The sequence below is a fragment of the Caretta caretta genome, chromosome 5 (assembly GCF_965140235.1).
Source record: "Caretta caretta isolate rCarCar2 chromosome 5, rCarCar1.hap1, whole genome shotgun sequence".
In the NCBI taxonomy this organism is placed as follows: Eukaryota; Metazoa; Chordata; order Testudines; family Cheloniidae; genus Caretta; species Caretta caretta.
In genome coordinates this window covers 8,419,608-8,437,592 of record NC_134210.1, presented here as the reverse complement: position 1 = coordinate 8,437,592, position 17,985 = coordinate 8,419,608, and the positions used below count along the sequence as shown (strand labels likewise).

Here is a 17,985-nt window from a genome sequence, read left to right as displayed (position 1 = left end):
GATGGTCCCAGTTACAGCTGTCATTCTCCGTTCTGGGGCTGGCTTAATATCAAAGTTAACACAGAACTCAGAACCTTTAAAACAATTCAAACAATCCTCAACATTAAGCCCCAAATCATCAACTGTTCAGATTTAGCTGCATTTCTTCAGCCACCTGGAGCTCTCTCTCTCTCTGTCAGCCTGCTCAACCTGAAGCCTGCAGTCCCCAGCCATTTCTGGCTGGAGCTGAGCCCTCTGGCCCTGCATCCTTTTCCTGTTACAATCTCCTGCTTCCCAAGTTTCTCTCAACACCACCCCCTTGAAGCTTCCTGCTGCCTTTTATATTAGAATTACTTAACGCCCCTTAGGCAGAGGGGTCATCTTGTCATCAGGGCTGGCTTAGCCCCAGGCTCTTCATCCTTGGGGCAAGCCACTCTGTTACAGGTGCCAAGAACTATTGTGAGCAGTCAGTCAGTCAAATGCCAAGCTCTGATCTGTAGGACACATTTAGAATTCTATTTTAAAAGGATGTAATTCCCTTTCCAGAATCTGATTTTGAAGGAGAAATAGTATGATTATCAGTAGTCCAAAGGGACACCAGTCAATAATATATAAATAAGTGTTCAGATAGCCATTTTTAGTGCTCATGAGAGATGCTTGGTCGACAACCCTGGAAACTTTAGTCCTTTGCACATACAGCATAACAGAAGAAGCTGAAAGAATAGGACATTCTTCGTAGCAATCCAATCTCTGACCACATTTATCTATATGAGGCACTTTATTTAGGAATTACATCACCGCTCTGGCATCCTCCTAACTCTTACGGTTTCAGTCACAGGAATACACAACCCATTAAGGAGGAAAGCTGCAGTCTCCCAAAGGTCTCTTCCTATGCAACACAATGCAATCATTGTCATGATTTAGTAGGGGATTGGTCCTGCTCTGGGCAGGGGGTTGGACTATATGACCTCCAGAGGTCCCTTCCAACTCTGATATTCTATGATTTGAATGTTTTAATAAAAAGCAGCCTCTTACAAGCTCTGCCAATTGTCCTCGTAAATAGAGCCATGTTAAATCCATTGCTGATGTGAACGGTGCCTGAAGCTACCTTAAAGGGGAATTACAAGTAGCATGAAGACAGGTTTCTGGGTAGCAGCCGTGTTAGTCTGTATTCGCAAAAAGAAAAGGAGTACTTGTGGCACCTTAGCAACTAACCAATTTATTTGAGCATGAAGTTGTTCAGCACCTTTTGTTGCCAGCAACGTAAAGGGAATTTGTTAGGAAATGGAGATCATGTGGGCGGTGTTTGCTGTGGTGAAATATTCATTATGTACCAATATTTCTTCCTATTGTGAAGCGCAGGTTTGTAGCTATTCTCTTCGAAGGCAGCAAGCTGGGATTAGAGAACATGCCTCTTGCATAGTTGTGGAATCCCAAACAATGGATATGTGGAACAGAATTTAAGGAGAATTCCAAGATTTCCTGTAATTTTAATTGCGGGGGGAGAAGATATCCATAAACTGAGCTGTTTATTTCTTTTAAGATAGGAAATAATTATGTTGCTTGTGTAATTGTGAGAGCAATTGTAACTCACACACCTCCTGGGTGTGGTGTTCTGTCCCATCGGGGGGGGGGGGAAGGGGGAGAGAAGAGAGAGAGAGAGAGAAAGAGAGCACGCTCTACAGCCTTAGCTAACAACCAGCTGGCTTTTAGTTCATGTGTTAGAGGCTCATGCACTGAGGTCCCAAGTTCGATCCCACCTGCTGATGACAGGGATCTGTCAGTGTTACACAATGCCATAGGCTGGAATGTAGATGTGAGGTGATTACCACCCCTTTATTCTCAAAAGAGGGCTGCCTTTTCAGCATACCATGAAAAAAACAAAAAAAACAAATCTACCATGGCCAGCACAGGCATGGTTCATGGAATGTTTCCATAGAGACATTTTTGCTATTGTCATGGGCCAACATTTGTAAACTTGGGTGTTAAACAGTCTCCTAAGCACCTATTTAGAAGGTTAACATTAGGCACCCAGCTTTGAAAAAGATGTCCGCAAAGCATAGTAGTGTAAAATCCTGGTATGTACCCTTATGTGTACCTGATGTGTTTTATAGGCTTCCAGAAATCACAGCAAACAAACAGACAAACGAACCAAAACAAAAACACCTCTTATGTGACTCAAAATTGGTGGCGTGATTTTCAAAAGGTACTAAGCATGTACACGCTGGGTTTGTGGGTGCTCAGCACTCCTGACCAGCAGGCCACTGGTCCTTTGGAGTCATGGACAACAATGGAAAAGACTTATTAGATCATCTAGCTGATCCTCCGGACATGTGTGAATTTTTCCAACCCTACAATATGCTTAAACTTTCTAAACTTGCCTCAAATGTTTCTAGGGATGGGTTTACCACTAGTGGACTTCCACAGCCTGGCCTTCTCTCGGCCTTCCTCAGTCGAGTAAAATTTGCAGAAGCAGATGTAACAGAAATGCAGCTCTAGCAATTCAGCCCCTTGCCTTCACCTATAGGAGCTTTGTTGTGCATAATGACATCTTGTCTGGAGTAAGAGCAGAATAGATGCATTTCAAATGCGTGCCCTAGGAAACATCTAAACTAAGACTGAATGCACGTCTCAAAACTTTATATTTTCATCACATACCATCCAAGTTAACACACTGCACTGTTTACAGTCCTCCACTACAATATATTTTGAAACGATTTACCTTGCTCTGAGTCATTTGTGTCATAATGCTCTCCATAGGTGCCCATAAAATGAAAATGTAAGCCTCTTTTATTGGAGGCGCTACATCTTAATTGAAAATGTTAAAGGCTATTGCTTTCCTACTGTGTGTGTGGGGGGGGGGCATGCCTCCTCTTTTTAATTGGCTAATCATATGATTTTTTTAATGGAATATTTGTGAAAGAAAATATGAAGCTAGTTTAAATTCAAAATGGATTTGGGGATATTTAAGTGATTATCCCAAAGTAGCAGAGGGTACATGAGGTAATAAACATCTGCTACATTCATGACCGGTGGCCTCACTGTTTATGAGCTTGGAGATATTTATTTTCAAGAGACATGCTTCTCTTTGGGTTACATTCTATTCCTATTTCCCCCCTCTAAAATTTTAAACTTATCAGAGGTTTTTTGTCCTCTCTCTCCCCCATCTTCCTTTGATTTGGCAATAGAGGGCCATTCACACAAATCAGAAGCCGTTTCCAAGAAATCTCACCATCAACAGGGACAGAGGATTCAGCTGTTTCCCCACTTACCAGCTCCATATAGCCTTTTCAGCCCATAAACCTGCAGTACTAATAGAATTCTGCATTGAAAGTGGTTAAGGATTCAGCTACCATAGCAATGGGATGCAATAAATACAATTGTGAGTTCAGCTACACCTTTTTATTTTTTTCGGTCATCCAGTAAGGACTGGGGACTCAGTTGGACAACGAGTTGTGACCAAAAGCTTTATGCTGTCTTTCCCTCCCCACCATCTTTCCCTCATCTCACAAGGCTTTCTGCGATGTGGGAAGTTTTCACAGCCTGAGTCTGGTCAAAATCTCGGAAATTTTTCCCACGAACCAAAAAGAGGGATTGGATTGATTGAAGTGTTTTGTTTTGATAATTTCAAAATGTTTGATTTTGTCTTAAAAAAAGACAACCACACACTAACTTAAAGTACAACCTCAGAATTCTGAGCACTTCGGGAATGGAGATTGTTCGTAATTCTGAACAAAACCGTATGTTATTTCATAGAATATCAGGGTTGGAAGGGACCTCAGGAGGTCATCTAGTCCAACCCCCTGCTCAAAGCAGAACCAATCCCCAATTAAATCATCCCAGCCAGGGCTTTCTCAAGCCTGACCTTAAAAACTTCTAAGGAAGGAGATTCTACCACCTCCCTAGGTAACGCATTCCAGTGTTTCACCACCCTCCTAGTGAAAAAGTTTTTCCTAATATCCAACCTAAACCTCCCCCACTGCAACTTGAGACCATTACTCCTTGTCCTGTCATCTTCTACCACTGAGAATAGTCTAGAACCAACCTCTTTGGAACCACCTCTCAGGTAGTTGAAAGCAGCTATCAAATCCCCCCTCATTCTTCTCTTCTGCAGACTAAACAATCCCAGTTCCCTCAGCCTCTCCTCATAACTCATGTGTTCCAGACCCCTAATCATCTTTGTTGCCCTTCGCTGGACTCTCTCCAATTTTTCCACATCATTCTTGTAGTGTGGGGCCCAAAACTGGACACAGTACTCCAGATGAGGCTTCACCAATGTCGAATAGAGGGGAACGATCACATCCCTCGATCTGCTGGCTATGCCCCTACTTATACATCCCAAAATGTCATTGGCCTTCTTGGCAACAAGGGCACACTGTTGACTCATATCCAGCTTCTTGTCCACTGTCACCCCAGGTCCTTTTCCACAGAACTGCTGCCGATCCATTCGGTCCCTAGTCTGTAGTGGTGCATTGGATTCTTCCGTCCTAAGTGCAGGACCCTGCACTTATCCTTGTTGAACCTCATCAGATTTCTTTTGGCCCAATCCTCCAATTTGTCTAGGTCCCAATCCTATCCCTACCTGCCACTGTATCTACCACTCCTCCTAGTTTAGTATCATCCGCAAATTTGCTGAGAGTGCAATCCACACCATCCTCCAGATCATTTATGAAGATATTGAACAAAACCGGCCCCAGGTCCGACCCTTGGGGAACTCCACTTGATACTGCCTGCCATCTAGACATGGAGCCATTGATCACTACCCATTGAGCCCGACAATCTAGCCAACTTTCTACCCACCTTATAGTGCATTCATCCAGCCCATACTTCTTTAACTTGCTGAAAAGAATACTGTGGGAGACCATGTCAAAAGCTTTGCTAAAGTCAAGAAACAATACATCCACTGCTTTCCCTTCATCCACAGAACCAGTAATCTCATCATAGAAGGCGATTAGATTAGTCAGGCATGACCTTCCCTTGGTGAATCCATGCTGACTGTTCCTGATCAATTCCCTCTCGTGTAAGTGCTTCAGGATTGATTCCTTGAGGACCTGCTCCATGATTTTTCCGGGGACTGAGGTGAGGCTGACTGGCCTGTAGTTCCCAGAATCCTTTAATGCAGCTTTGAAACTTTACTATGCAGAAGAAAAATGCTGCTTTCCCTTTATATTTTATATATCAGTAGTTTACATTTAACAGAGTACTGCACTGTATTTGCTTTTCTTTCCTTGTCTCCGCTGCTGCCGGATTGTGTACTTCTGCTTCCAAATGAAGTCTGTGGTTGACTGGTCAGTTCGTAACTCTGGTGTTCATACCTCTGAGGTTTTCTATTGTATATTTCTAAATGGAAAATCAGTTCAAGCTGAAAAAACACTTTCCCTCCTCCCCCATTTTGAATATGTCAAAAATGGGATGTTTTGACAATTGTGAAACTTTTTTCAGAATAGGAAATTTGTCTAAACTGACCATTTCCTGAAAAATGTTTCCATTTCAATGAATCAGCATTTTCCAACAAAAATGAAAAATTATCTATGCTATGTGTTATTCTGCATGCATCAGTCATGTGCCCTTTTATTCATCTCGTAAATAAAGAGTCCTACTCTTTTTAATCTCTGCTCATATGGAAACCTTTTCCATCTTTAATCATATTTGTTGACGTTCTGATTTTTTTTATTAATACTATTTCTTGTTTCAAGGCTGAGCAATCACAACTGAACCTAGTATTTCAGCGATCAGGTCATTTAACTTGGTCTAGATTAGCTCAGTTTAAACTTTAGGGAACAAGAAGTGACAGAATAAAAAGATCTTGCCAGAATTTACAATTCAGGGATGTCAAAGTTATCCCATTAATTAAACAGTAAGACATGGCAGGGCATGAACTGTATTGCACTAATTCACACCTTGGGTTAAATGTTCAAAGTGGCACTTGGGAACGTAGTCACACAACTCCCATTAAAGTCAGCAGAGTCTCAGGTTAAATGTCCGCACAGTGTTTTGAAAAGACAGCCACTATTTTGTCATTAGGCACAGTAGTTAAGGGCATGCATCTGATTAATCTTTACTTGTAAGTCATTCTCACCAGCCCTTGGACCAGTTTTTTTGTTGCTCTCTTGAATTCCTTCCAGTTTATTAATATTTTGCAGCACTTGGCTGTTCCTGTTAAAAACACATTCACCATGATTGAGGATGATACAGGTTTGAGCCTCAGAATTTGGATCCCAAGGTTGGATTGGAGTTTTTGGTTCAGGCCCAACCCTAATTATCACATTTTATATTGAGAAACCTGGGTGACTCAGGTTGTAAAATGTAAAGGAGGATGCAGTGCCTGTCCTGAAGAGATTGTATTCTACATCTGGCAGTGTCAACGCTGTTCAGACCCATGCTTTACACTGGTGATGGTTGAGGCCTGAAGATATATTATGTCAAAGATGAGGGCCTTGTCTTTAAATGCTGCACATGCATATAGTCAGAGATAGCCATTGACCCAAAGAGCTGACAATCTAAATGGGCAAGACAGACAAAAGAAGCGTTGTCCTTGATTTACTAACTGGAAACTGAGGCACAGAGAGGTCAAGTGACTTAAAAGAAATCACACAGGAAGCCTGAGGTAAAACATGATTTGACACCTCGCCCCCCCCCCCATATCTCCCAGTCCACTACCTTATCACCAAGAATATCCTTTTTCACCTGGACATTGCAGGAATTCAGAGGTCAAATTCCATTTTTTATAGGAGACAAATCTAAGCTGTGAAACTCAGATCAGATCTGGTCTTTGTATCTGAACTTCTCCAGTGTTTGGGGAGGTTTGTATCTAAACCAGTGTTCCACCCCTTGGAAACGTGGTCCCCAAACAAGTTCTCTTTTCTTCGGCCGCTGTCCTGGCTGTGAAGCTCTGTGCAGCACTTGCAGAAAAGTTTGTATGTAATAAATAAACCTGTGGTGTGTGAGGTGGTGGTTTAACAAACATCTACATGTCACAGCCCACTACACTGTAGGCTGATGTAATGAGACAGATCTTATTGGGGGAGTTATTCTGTTTCTCCTGAGGACGACAAAACTCCTTGGGGCAGAATATTCTTGATAATAATCAGAAGAGCAATTATTTTGCCCCTCAAATTTCCATCGGGCTGAAGAGGAACATATATTTGCAAAGGAAAAACTGGCACATTTCACCTCTGCTTACACATAGCTCATGCAAACCTGAACTGCAGCTCCGGGGCACAGCTCGAGATTTGATATTAAAGTGTTTCATTTGCAACCAATTATGCTCAGGATTAGATTCCACTGCCGTCTCGCTTAGCAGTATAGTACCTTGATTTCTAACAACCTTATATAGTTTACCCCCCCTTCCCTGTCCCTCAGAACCATCTCCGCCTTCATCAAAACAATTTCATTTGTACTTATGAAAGCATTACAGCCGGTAAGCGGAAGGTACAGAATAAGCTTAACCATTGTAGCCTTTTTCCCATCTGAATATCACGAATCTTGTATCTCACCATGGTGTAAGGTCTCTGATTACATCAACCTCTCCAAATTATGCTGAAATGGAGGCCATTCAATTTGCTACAATCAGTAACTTTCGAAAGAGCCCTGCATAATTGATTTCACAGTAATATAGGCATAGGTGAATGAGTGCCTCAGCCTCGTTTATACAATGTTTTCTTTCATTCCAAAGTGCAGCATTCAATAGAAATCAATTTTTTCCCCCAACAGTTGGCAGGTAAGGCTTTTGGCACATACAAAGTTGAGAGAGAGAGAGAGAGAGAGAAAAAGTGCAGAAACATGAAAATTGAAATTGATGCCCTCAGTGATCTAATAAATGCAGACAGGCCTTGGGTGAAATGACTACTCTCATCTTTTTGTGTTGCAGGCCAGAGTGATATGATGGGATATGAGTATCTGTTGAAGATTAAATGCAGTCCCAATGGCCTGTTAGGATTTCTGCTACTGATCAACTCTCTAGGCTTAAAATGTGTATACTCTAGCTGGGTTTATTATCAGAAGGGAATACGGGACAGTGGTTTGAGTGTATGTATGGGAAATCAACACTCCTAATGTCTAGCCATTATTCCCTGCCCTTGAAGAGTGGACCCATGCAACTCACATTGATACCTCTGTGTCTTCCTCTACTGGGTAGACCACATATAGAGATTTTCAAGACAGCTACTGCTTGAGTTCATGGACCTGGTCCTTTAGCAAGTAGCCAAGGCTTATACTTTTAGCCCAAGAGATCCTGGATTCAAGCCCTCACCAAAAAATATTCTCATTGTATCATAGTGACACATGCAGCATTCAGAAAGAGGCCTGACCCTGGGGAGTGACATGGGTGTCTGAGAAGAGGAGTTTGCAATGATTAACAGAAATAATCAGGGCATGGGGCAAGTGTTTAAGCCATCACAAGCTTGGATGCAATGGGAGACAGGAAGGAAAGGAGTCCAAATGACCCTATGACCTTTCAAGAAAAAGCCCTTTTTAACCAATAGCAGATTGAACAAATGGAGACGATTTTAAATGTCTTTCTTCCCCAGCTATTAGTCCCCATGAATCCTCTCCCTACCCAATACCAAAACTCACATAGAAGTAAGACTGCTGAGGAACAGGTTTAATCTTTCTCCAGTAATGAGTCCCATTCTAACCGGGCAGGAACTGTGAATGCAGAAACAGCAGCTGTCTGTTCTCAGTGTTACCTCACAGAAGGCCTGACCCAAAACCCAGTGAAGTGAGTGGGAATCTTTCATGGTGAAAAATGAGACTATGAACCAGGATAGGAGATTAACCCCTACAGTCCGTGAGATTTTTTTTTTTAAGTCATCCTACGGGTATGTTCTTTGTGTCCTTCACTTTCCCACCTCATCCAAAAGATGGTACCCAACAACAAAGCGACCTTAGTACATGCCTGCTGTAGCACTGCAGAATTCAGTATGCACTGCAGTCTTTCTGGGGGAAATTTGAGCCGAAAGCTTTCAGGCTTAATAGCAATACCAACAGCTCACACGAGTCACCCTGTCTTCTGCTGGATGTGAGATTTGTTTAAGTTCTGCTCACTCTGGATAGTTAGTCAACCCACACAACTCATTCCTCCTTTAGGATATGGGAAAGGAGAGTACTGGTACCTTGTGATAAACAAAATGTTACCTACCTATGAACAACTCCTGTCTAGAAAGACTGCAGCAGTCTATGTCTATCTGACTGACGAGTGAGCCATTTTATGTGCTCCTTCTTTCAGTTCGATTATAAACCACTGAGGAGATGTATACACACAGTATCCAAGTCTGAGAAGCTCTAAAGTTTATGCTGCTTATATCACTTCAGAATCTGAGTTATTTGGATCTCTGAATTTTATGTTAATATTAACAGAGCTTCTGATGAATCCCATTAATTATTTTTTTGTGGGAGGGTATTGTTTAATTTTACATGAGTAAATATAATTACTCCTTTTGTCACAAGTTCTAATACCAATTTATAATTCATGGAGTTAATTATGTTAACGAGGAGGCAATCATTCCTCAACTATCTCCCCTGTAATTTTAAAGGATTTGATTTCCCCCCCCCATCTCAGTCTCACCTCTCCTTTTACAATTTCTCTTCCAGCCATGAAGTGGGAGCGTACACAATTCATCTGTGATATAATTATTTACCATGGCAACAGTTTGTGAATGGGATTGTGAAGTTGCAAATAACTAAAAAGAAGCTTAAGTAGAAGAGACTGAAAAAAAAACACACACACAAATACAAAAAGACCTTTTCAAAACAAGTGAAGAGAGTCTTCTCAGGTCAGAAAAGCTTTTGTTCCCCCAAAATTAAAATGGGCCAGGGGAGGTTCTTTTCTCTTCTTCGTTGTTGAAGATCTACTTGAGCAACAAACATACATAAATACTGTTCATGGTGGGGAAGGGGGAGAGAGGGAGAAGGGTTATTGACCAGAAGGAAAGAAAAAAAAAATATGACGTGCTGTTTCAAGATCTGAATCTGACAATTCCCAGCAAGAATGAGAGAGGCTTTGGAAGATCAGATATTGAAAAACTATAGCAAGAGGAGGCAGCACCGTCGTGGTGGTTGATTTTTCTGGTTATATTTATGAGATAAACAGATGGTTCAAATTCACACTCCTACCCAAAGACTTAGAGGCAGGAAGAGGAAATCTACTGGTATAATCTTTGTATTTCACGTAAAGCTGCTGCTGACAAAACCTCCCTCTGCAACCCACTCCGTTCAGTCGTCTATTGAGTATTTTAGCACTGCTGATCTAGAATCAAAGAACTCTACTGATGCTCTTCAAAGGCACACCAAGCTGCATAAGAAAAGAACAAACTCCCTTCCAGATATGCCATTGTTTGCATTTTACGCACTTGGGAGTGAAGTCAGGTGCTACACTTACCCCTAACTTGCAGCTGTAATGATTTGAGAATCACAATATTTCAGAGCAAAAGATTCCGAGCAGGCAACGTGCATCGCTGAGATGCTAATGAACCTAAGAGCACTTTGAAAGGTCTTGTGCACGTACGGTTGTGTGTACAGAATATACAGGGGGTGTCAAAGGTTATGTCGCAAGTTCACCCCCTTTGGGTGAAAGCAGGTGCCTCACTTACCTCATACAGCATTCTCTGGGTGGCAGCAATCCTGTTGTCTGGTTGTGAGTGCAGTCTGTCCCCCTTCCAGGGGATATAAAGCAGAACAAAGAAAAGGAGAGGGAAGCACTCTTTCCAGCCCCGCAAGCTGTCTCAGCTCCCACTTTCCTGCACAGCTAAGGGCTGAGGCTTAGTCCAGGGGGTTTCAACAGGAAAAAAAAACAGACCCATTCATTTTCTTCCTCAGAGGGCTTGGGCAGACAGCATTCTCAGGGCATACATCAGTAATGCAAAGCACCAGTGCAGAAGCCTTAGCTCTGTTTGTGTCAGAGTACCTCTCCTCCCCCCGGCACTGAATTCTTTCCTCTTAAGGCCTGAAAAGCTGCACAAGTGTGGCAGGTTGGGGCTGATTGGGTTCACAGGTATTCTATAACCCCTTCTTGACTGGGGAGGGGGAGAGGGTGTAGGTCATCTGCCCTACCACACAGGGTGAGATTTTTTCAAGCATGCCCCAGAGAGTTCGCAGGCCAACTCCCTTTAAATATCAAATGGGGCACTTTTGAAAATCCCACTTCCAGGTAGACAGGCTGATCCAAATCTCCATAGGAGCCTGTCCATTGACTTCAGTGGGCTTTGGATGAGGGCAGAGAGTGCGCATGAAAGAGTAAAAAGAAAAGGAGTATTTGTGGCACCTTAGAGACTAACCAATTTATGTGAGCATAAGCTTTTGTGAGCTACAGCTCACTTCATCGGATTGCATCACGAAAGCTTATGCTCAAATAAATTGGTTAGTCTCTAAGGTGCCACAAGTACTCCTTTTCTTTTTGCGAATACAGACTAACACGGCTGTTACTCTGAAACCTGTCATGAAAGAGTGACAGACATAAACATGTTAATTGCCCAAATCTGCATTAATCATCTGCAATGAAGCCACTGCATGAGTTACGTAGCTCAACCCCAGTGACACGGTTTTACTGAGTGGCTTCTACCACATAAATGCCGCCGTGACAGAAGTGCCCCTAAGGTAAATTGCAGGGCCAAGCGATAAACTGCATTTATCCTCCACTTTTAACTGCCTCACCTGCACTTGCCCACTAATCCATCATCCCTCCACAACTACTTCTAACATTCCGAGCAATCACAAACAAACTCCATTAATAACAAAAATTGCTACCTATTTTTTTCCCCTCTGCAATTCTCCCCTCAAGCGTCACATTAGTCTGAGATGCAAGAGGGACAGTACTTAATCTGTGTCAGATTTAAGGACTAGTGTTTCACCCTTCCGGGCAAGAAATGAGAAACAACTAAACCATGAAAAGGAGATATCCCCAGCTTTGGAAATAAGACTTTGGAAATAAGAGCCAGATTTGCAGCGGTATTTAGGTGCCACCAGATGCAGAAAGGCATCTAATGGGGTTTTGCAAAAGTGCCTAAATTTCAGAGAGCAGGATGGGAACAGTCATGCTTAGTGGCTGGACCAAGAGTTCATAGCCAGGAATAAGAGCCCAGGGTCAGAATCAGAGGCCAGATGCCAGAGCCAAGGCTCAGAGCCAAAGTCAGAAATCGGAGCTGAGGGTCAGAAACAGGTTATGCGGGGCGAGGAAAGGCAGTAGCAAGGCTGGATCCAAAGCAGAAGCAGGTCTGCGTCCAAGGCTGGAAAGAACACAGTGCTGGAGCTATTGCAGCCATGGGCAAATGTTTTGAGCAGCCAGAACCCTGCTGCTGGTGGGTTTAAGAGCTGGTCTGTTGCCTCTTCCTGCCAATCAGGCAGCCTGCTACAGTCCAGTTGCACTCCTTAGGCTGCCCAGAGACCGGCTCTGCTGCAGGCTCTGATTCCTGAGACTAAGACACTTTGGTAGCTAATTTGAAAGCCATAGGCCACAGCGCCCAAGCTCCAGCCTGAGCTGCAGCTCCAAAGAGCTGTCTACACAGCGATTTGCAGAGCTCTCCCATAAGCTGAGTCCGTCAACCCCAGGCTGGGAAGCTCGCTCGCACAGGCCATGTAGACATACCCAAGATCACTTAGCTGCCTCCCTGTTCTTGGCAGGTCCTGAAAACATCAGCCTGCAATTTCAGGCAGGCCAGAATAGTTGGCTTGTTCTTTGCAAGATGTATCTTTTTGCTCTCTCTGTGCATACATGCATTGTATGCACAGCCGAACAGAGGGAGAAACTCAAACTCAAATTTAGCTCAAGCCCACACTGAAGCAGAACAAACCCACCAATTATTTCAGTTCATTGCATCGTGGCTGGGCTGGTTATAGTGACTCCTGGCTCATAGGAATGTTTTTCTGTGCACAGGGCGGGGGGGAGGGAGGGGGGAAGTGGGGGGAATGCCTTCACTATAAAGATGGCTCCACTATATATATGTTCTGCATCAAAAGGGAATTAGAAAGTTTACAGCTATTTCAGCAGCTTGCATCAAGCCTATCCAAAGCACAGTGCCAGCTGAGGAAAAGAGATATAGCATTTCAAATGTCACTGTCAATATTATTTAACTAGTGTACATATATCAAGAGAGGAATAAGCTTTTACGAACACAGCAGTGATGCCTTTCCCAGAAAGGCTTCCTTTTGGGTGACATTTCCAGGCTGGCTGGGAGAGAGCTCAGCCAGTGGCATGGGATGATATTTTCCCTCACCAGTGGCCGAAGTGAGGAAAGAAATAACAGATTCCTGGCCCTGCAAAAGAGCAGCTTTTAAAACAATTTTTGTGCTTCTCAAGATCATATTTCAAAGCAACGATAAGGCAGGTTTGTACAAGTAGGCGGTCACATATGATTTTGCCCAGCGATGTGGGATTTGATATGGCATGGAATTCATCAGTGCTTGCGAATGGGCATTTTTGCACAGCTGTGCTACCTGCTTAGATGGAGAGAACACAGCTGAGCTCCACTGTGTATAATCATGGAGGGAGGGAGGAACTTTTCCCCTCCCTATATTGGGGGGCTATTTGGGCCCCCAGTGCCAGTTAGAGCAGTCTCAAGGTTGCTCTAACTTACACTCTGCTTCCTATGGCCCCTAAAACAGTGTGAATAGCTGGAGCACAGTGTTTTCTGATCATGCCTCTTCCTTGCTCCTGACACCCCCCCTTATGCTGGAAGCGAGGCTATTGTTGAGCGGCTATAGCAGCTTTCTTCCAGCAGAGAAGTCCCCTTTCACAGGGCATATTCTCCAGGGGCCATTTCTGCTCCTTTTCTGCCACCTTCGTGGTGTAAAGGGGCAACAGCACAAGAGAGAATCAGCCTCTCTTCCCTGAGCCTCCACACTTCCACGCATGGAGACCGCACGGTTATCAGCAAATCTGTGAGCATACAACAGCAGTAGAAAGCTCTGCTCAAAACCCAGGTGCGTTTATGTGCCACTTGAGCTAACGCAGAATCTCCATTGTCAAATGCTGCTGTTGGTTCTCATATGCTATCAGGGCAGATGCTAGAAGGTAACGCAGCTGCCAGTGCCTGAGTAAATCAGATTCCACTCAGGAGAGGGCAATGGCACACACACACCTTAAACAAGTTCATAACCTGCTTCCTCCCATCCCACCCCATTTCCCCAGGTCTGTCACCAGGCCTCTGAGATTTATATCTAAGTCACCCATCGTTCCCTCCTTGGTTTGAAGTCCATTTTCTAGATTGGCTCGGATTTGCAATAAAAAAAGCCCGCCCCTTTCCTTTTTTGATAGCAACCTTTGCTAGCCTATTGACGCGCAACCAATAACACGGCAAGCTCATGGCTCAGATCCAAGCTCTTAGAATTTCTTATGTGGCTCTCTGTGAAAATTCATAGCCCTGGACTGTGCAGCAGCTGCAGCATACGAAGGGTAAACCAGATCAGGGTTCTGTCTTGGTAGCTTTCCTCCTTACCAAATTGTGTATATATATAGCAATAGCCTGCAGTGCAATAACACACTGGGTCTTAATGTAAAGTTTAACTCCATTTCTTTTCCTTGACTGTTTGCTTAAGTAAATTTGACCTTCCCTGTCTTTCTGTCCAAAGTCTTCCCTTTGCTCTTGTCATTACAGTATGTGCCACTATGTAAGGTTTCCCTGTTTCTTTTCTCGGGCAAGCAGGCAGGTTAACAACTGTCAGGGAGAAAAGCTCTTTCACTGAATTCTGTTGGGCTCCTGGCCCGTGTGGCAGGGGTTGAGATAAAAATCCCACCTACACCCCTTGCCACCCCTTTCTTAAGAGTTTTTTTCTTAAAAAAAAAAAATCTATCCTGTTCCAATCTGAACCCAGCAATGAACTATAAATCCATCTACTCCTTCTCTCCGCTGGGAAAACAAAATCCAAATACAGTAGCATCCAAATAATTACCAGGCATCTAACTGTGCTGGCAGGGCGCAATGTACAAGATTCAATTTTAACTAGTGATTACAGCCCTGCAACCTTGTAGCCCTGAATGTCAAACAGCCATGTCACTTTCTCCTGTCAGGGAGCACGTCAGGACTCTCAGAGGCAGGGTGACTTTTCATCAAAGGTAATGTATCTTGTATTCAAAAGAGAGAGGGGAGGGGAGGGAAAGTCAGCCAGTCTCTGGTTCCCTCCCTTCCCCTGCTGACACAGAGCACAACAAGCAGAGAAGATCCTCAAGGCGACCCACCAGTGGCAACCTTCCCCCACCCCAGTGCCCCCAGCAACTGAATTGAAATGTAGCCAGCTGCCAAGTGAGGTTCACTCTTCAACTTGTAACAGTATGTGATGAACTAACCATCCCAGCGGACATTTTATGGGGCTTGAATCTCATGTATCAACTTCTCTTGTCCTTGAGTAGTAAAATAGAAAAGCAGTTAAGCTCTGACCTTATTGCCAGAGTGGTTTTGGGCTCCCATCCAACTCTTGATAACTTGCCTTAAATCTAATGGACTTGCCACTTTTTTTTTTTTTAAACTTCGTTGTTGGCAGCTGGTTCACATGAGGGATCCCCTTTCCAAAGGCAGATTTATATTCCAGAGCAGAAGGGCAAAGTTTCTCAGTTACACCATAGAGTCACAGATTCCAACTCCAGAAGGGACTACTGCGATCATCCAGTCTGCCCACCCAGCATATCACAGACTATAGAATTTACCTGGAATAATCCCTGTTTGAATTAGAGAACATCTTTTAGGAGAAAAAAATCCAATCTTGATTTCAATATGGCCAGTGATGGAGATTCCACCACGACCCTCAGTATATTGTTCCCAGGATCGATGACCTTCACTGTTAAACGTGTGTGCCTTATTTTCAGTCCGAATGTGTCTAGTTTCAATGTCCAGTATCAATACAAACTGACTCCATCAAAGTCAACGGAGTTACTCTGGGTTCACATCTGTCCCACTCACGTCAGAACGAGGCTCATGGAATTTCTAAAGAGATACTTGCACTTTAGACAAAGGATTGGAGTTTTCCAAGCTGGCTACAGGTTTTGGATGTCCAGTGCCCATTTGTTTCTAAGGGAAATCAGGTGCAAAAATCCATCAGGTGGCAGAAATCTCAGTCAAAGTTCTCCTCCCAACATGAAAAGGCTATTTCCATTTAACCACAGCTAATACATAACAGGATGACATATTTAGGGCCCAATCCTATTGGGTGCTAACCACCCTCCACTCCCAATAAAGGTAGGTGCTGGGCAACTCACAGGATACGCTGTTTATAGGATCATACCTTTTCATATGCAGGCATGTATTCAGACCCATTTGTTGCACCTGCAGTGTGTGTTTTGGATTCCTGAAGGTGGATCAGTCAATGTAGCAATGCAGCATTCTCCCGCTCCTAGATGTAATCTCTCCAGATTGCAGTGGAAGCATATTGGCAAGGTAATATGGGGGAAGCTTGGACAGCTGATTGCTGCATTGTAATTGCTCTTTGAGTAATATGGAGGATTTCATTCTCTAGGGCTTTCCATCTGGTACTTTTCTCTGGTATTATATTCACTTGATAAGTGTTGATAAAGGAAAAGAAAAGGCAAGGGGATCAGGGAAAAAATATTTTCAGCATTGAAACTTGGCATGACTGGAAGAAGCTAATTCTTTTCCATCTTAAAATATTGCTGTTCCAAGAGAGAGTTAAATGGTTTAAAGCTACTGAATGTGCCTTCTCTGTGCAAAACACTCTGCTTCGGTGTCATCCCTTGGCTATATTTTCCTAGCTTCATTCTTTAATGCTAAGGACATTTGCAATGAAAATGGGATCTTTGCTTCTTAACAGTTCATCTGCTCCTGCTGCTCATTTCCCCACCTTCCACTTGTGACCTCACTGCAGGTTGCTGTGGTGAGAGGCTTATGGTGTTGCAAATAGAGGTTTTTAACTTCAGGAGGGGAATGAGCTGCCGGAGCAGATGGACTCCTCGGAAATGAAGATCCTGTTTTCATGCAAATGCTCTGAGCAATAAAGAGATGATTGGGGTGAACTGCAGAAATTACATTGGCAAGGCTGTTTCTAAATGCAGGGCCTAATTTTTAGTCATTCCATTCTTGAGGCAGGCCAAATGTCGGAAGACAGGCTACTGGGCTAGACGGACCCTTGGTCTGACACAGTAGGGCCGTTCTTCTGTTCTTATCTTCACAGATATATTCGTAGGGGCTTCAGGTGCATGCACCTCCTAAATGTGGTGTTCTGTCCCATCTTGTAGCACCAAGGCCACTTAGAGAGCGATATAAAATGAGTCTGCTCTACACCGTTAGCTAACAGCCAGTTGGCTTTTCGCTCATGCAATAGAGGCTCGTGCACTTAGCTCCAGAGTTCCCCGGTTCTATCTCTTAACACCTCTGACACTTAGGCCACAAACAGCTTTCTACAGTCACCCTGTGAATCAGTGGCAGGGACTGGGAACAGAATTCTCAGAAAGATTCAGACTTCTGGCCTTCGATTATGCCACAAGATCACACTCCTCATCTCATCCATTTCACACGTGCACAGAGTAAAATTGATGTGACTTTCTAAAAAATATATAAATACAGCCCCGATGGGAACTTTTAACAAAAAGAACCAGATTGGCACTGGGACTGAAAGCACCCGAAAGCTCTGGACAGACAAAGACTGACTTAGACTCCACTACTGAAATGGTATGATGTGTCGGACTTTGTGACACGATCATTGGATACATCAAAGACTGAATTAGAAGCATGCTTACTACAAAAGGAGACACTGGTTGTGCATCCCTGGAATGCAACAACACTGACACAAAAAAGCTTGTCACAGATAGCAAAGGGAAATGCCAGGAACAGTTTAGAAATATAACGATTCCATCGGTATGTTGGAAAGAGGAGCAATAAAAATGATCAAGGGAGAGCTGGTCAAATTATTCTGTGTACATAAATTTGTTATAAATTGGATGGTTTTCTTCTCTTTGGAAATCCTTCATAAAGCAGGCCAGATTGTTTTGAGACATTCATTATTCAGGGGTATTAAAGGTCAAAAGGGACCGTTAGCTCACGTAGGTTCGACTGCAAAGGTATATCC

General features: G+C 43.4%; 1 long non-coding RNA gene across 1 annotated transcript in view; it reads right to left on the bottom strand.

Moving 5' to 3' along the window:
* The window catches only part of LOC142071983 (uncharacterized), a 104,051-nt gene extending 92,979 nt beyond the window's left edge, over positions 1–11,072 (bottom strand). The window contains exon 1 of the long non-coding RNA XR_012668266.1: positions 10,569–11,072. This is a non-coding gene — a long non-coding RNA (uncharacterized LOC142071983). The remainder of the gene's footprint in view (positions 1–10,568) is intronic.
* Positions 11,073–17,985: the final 6,913 nt, after the last annotated feature.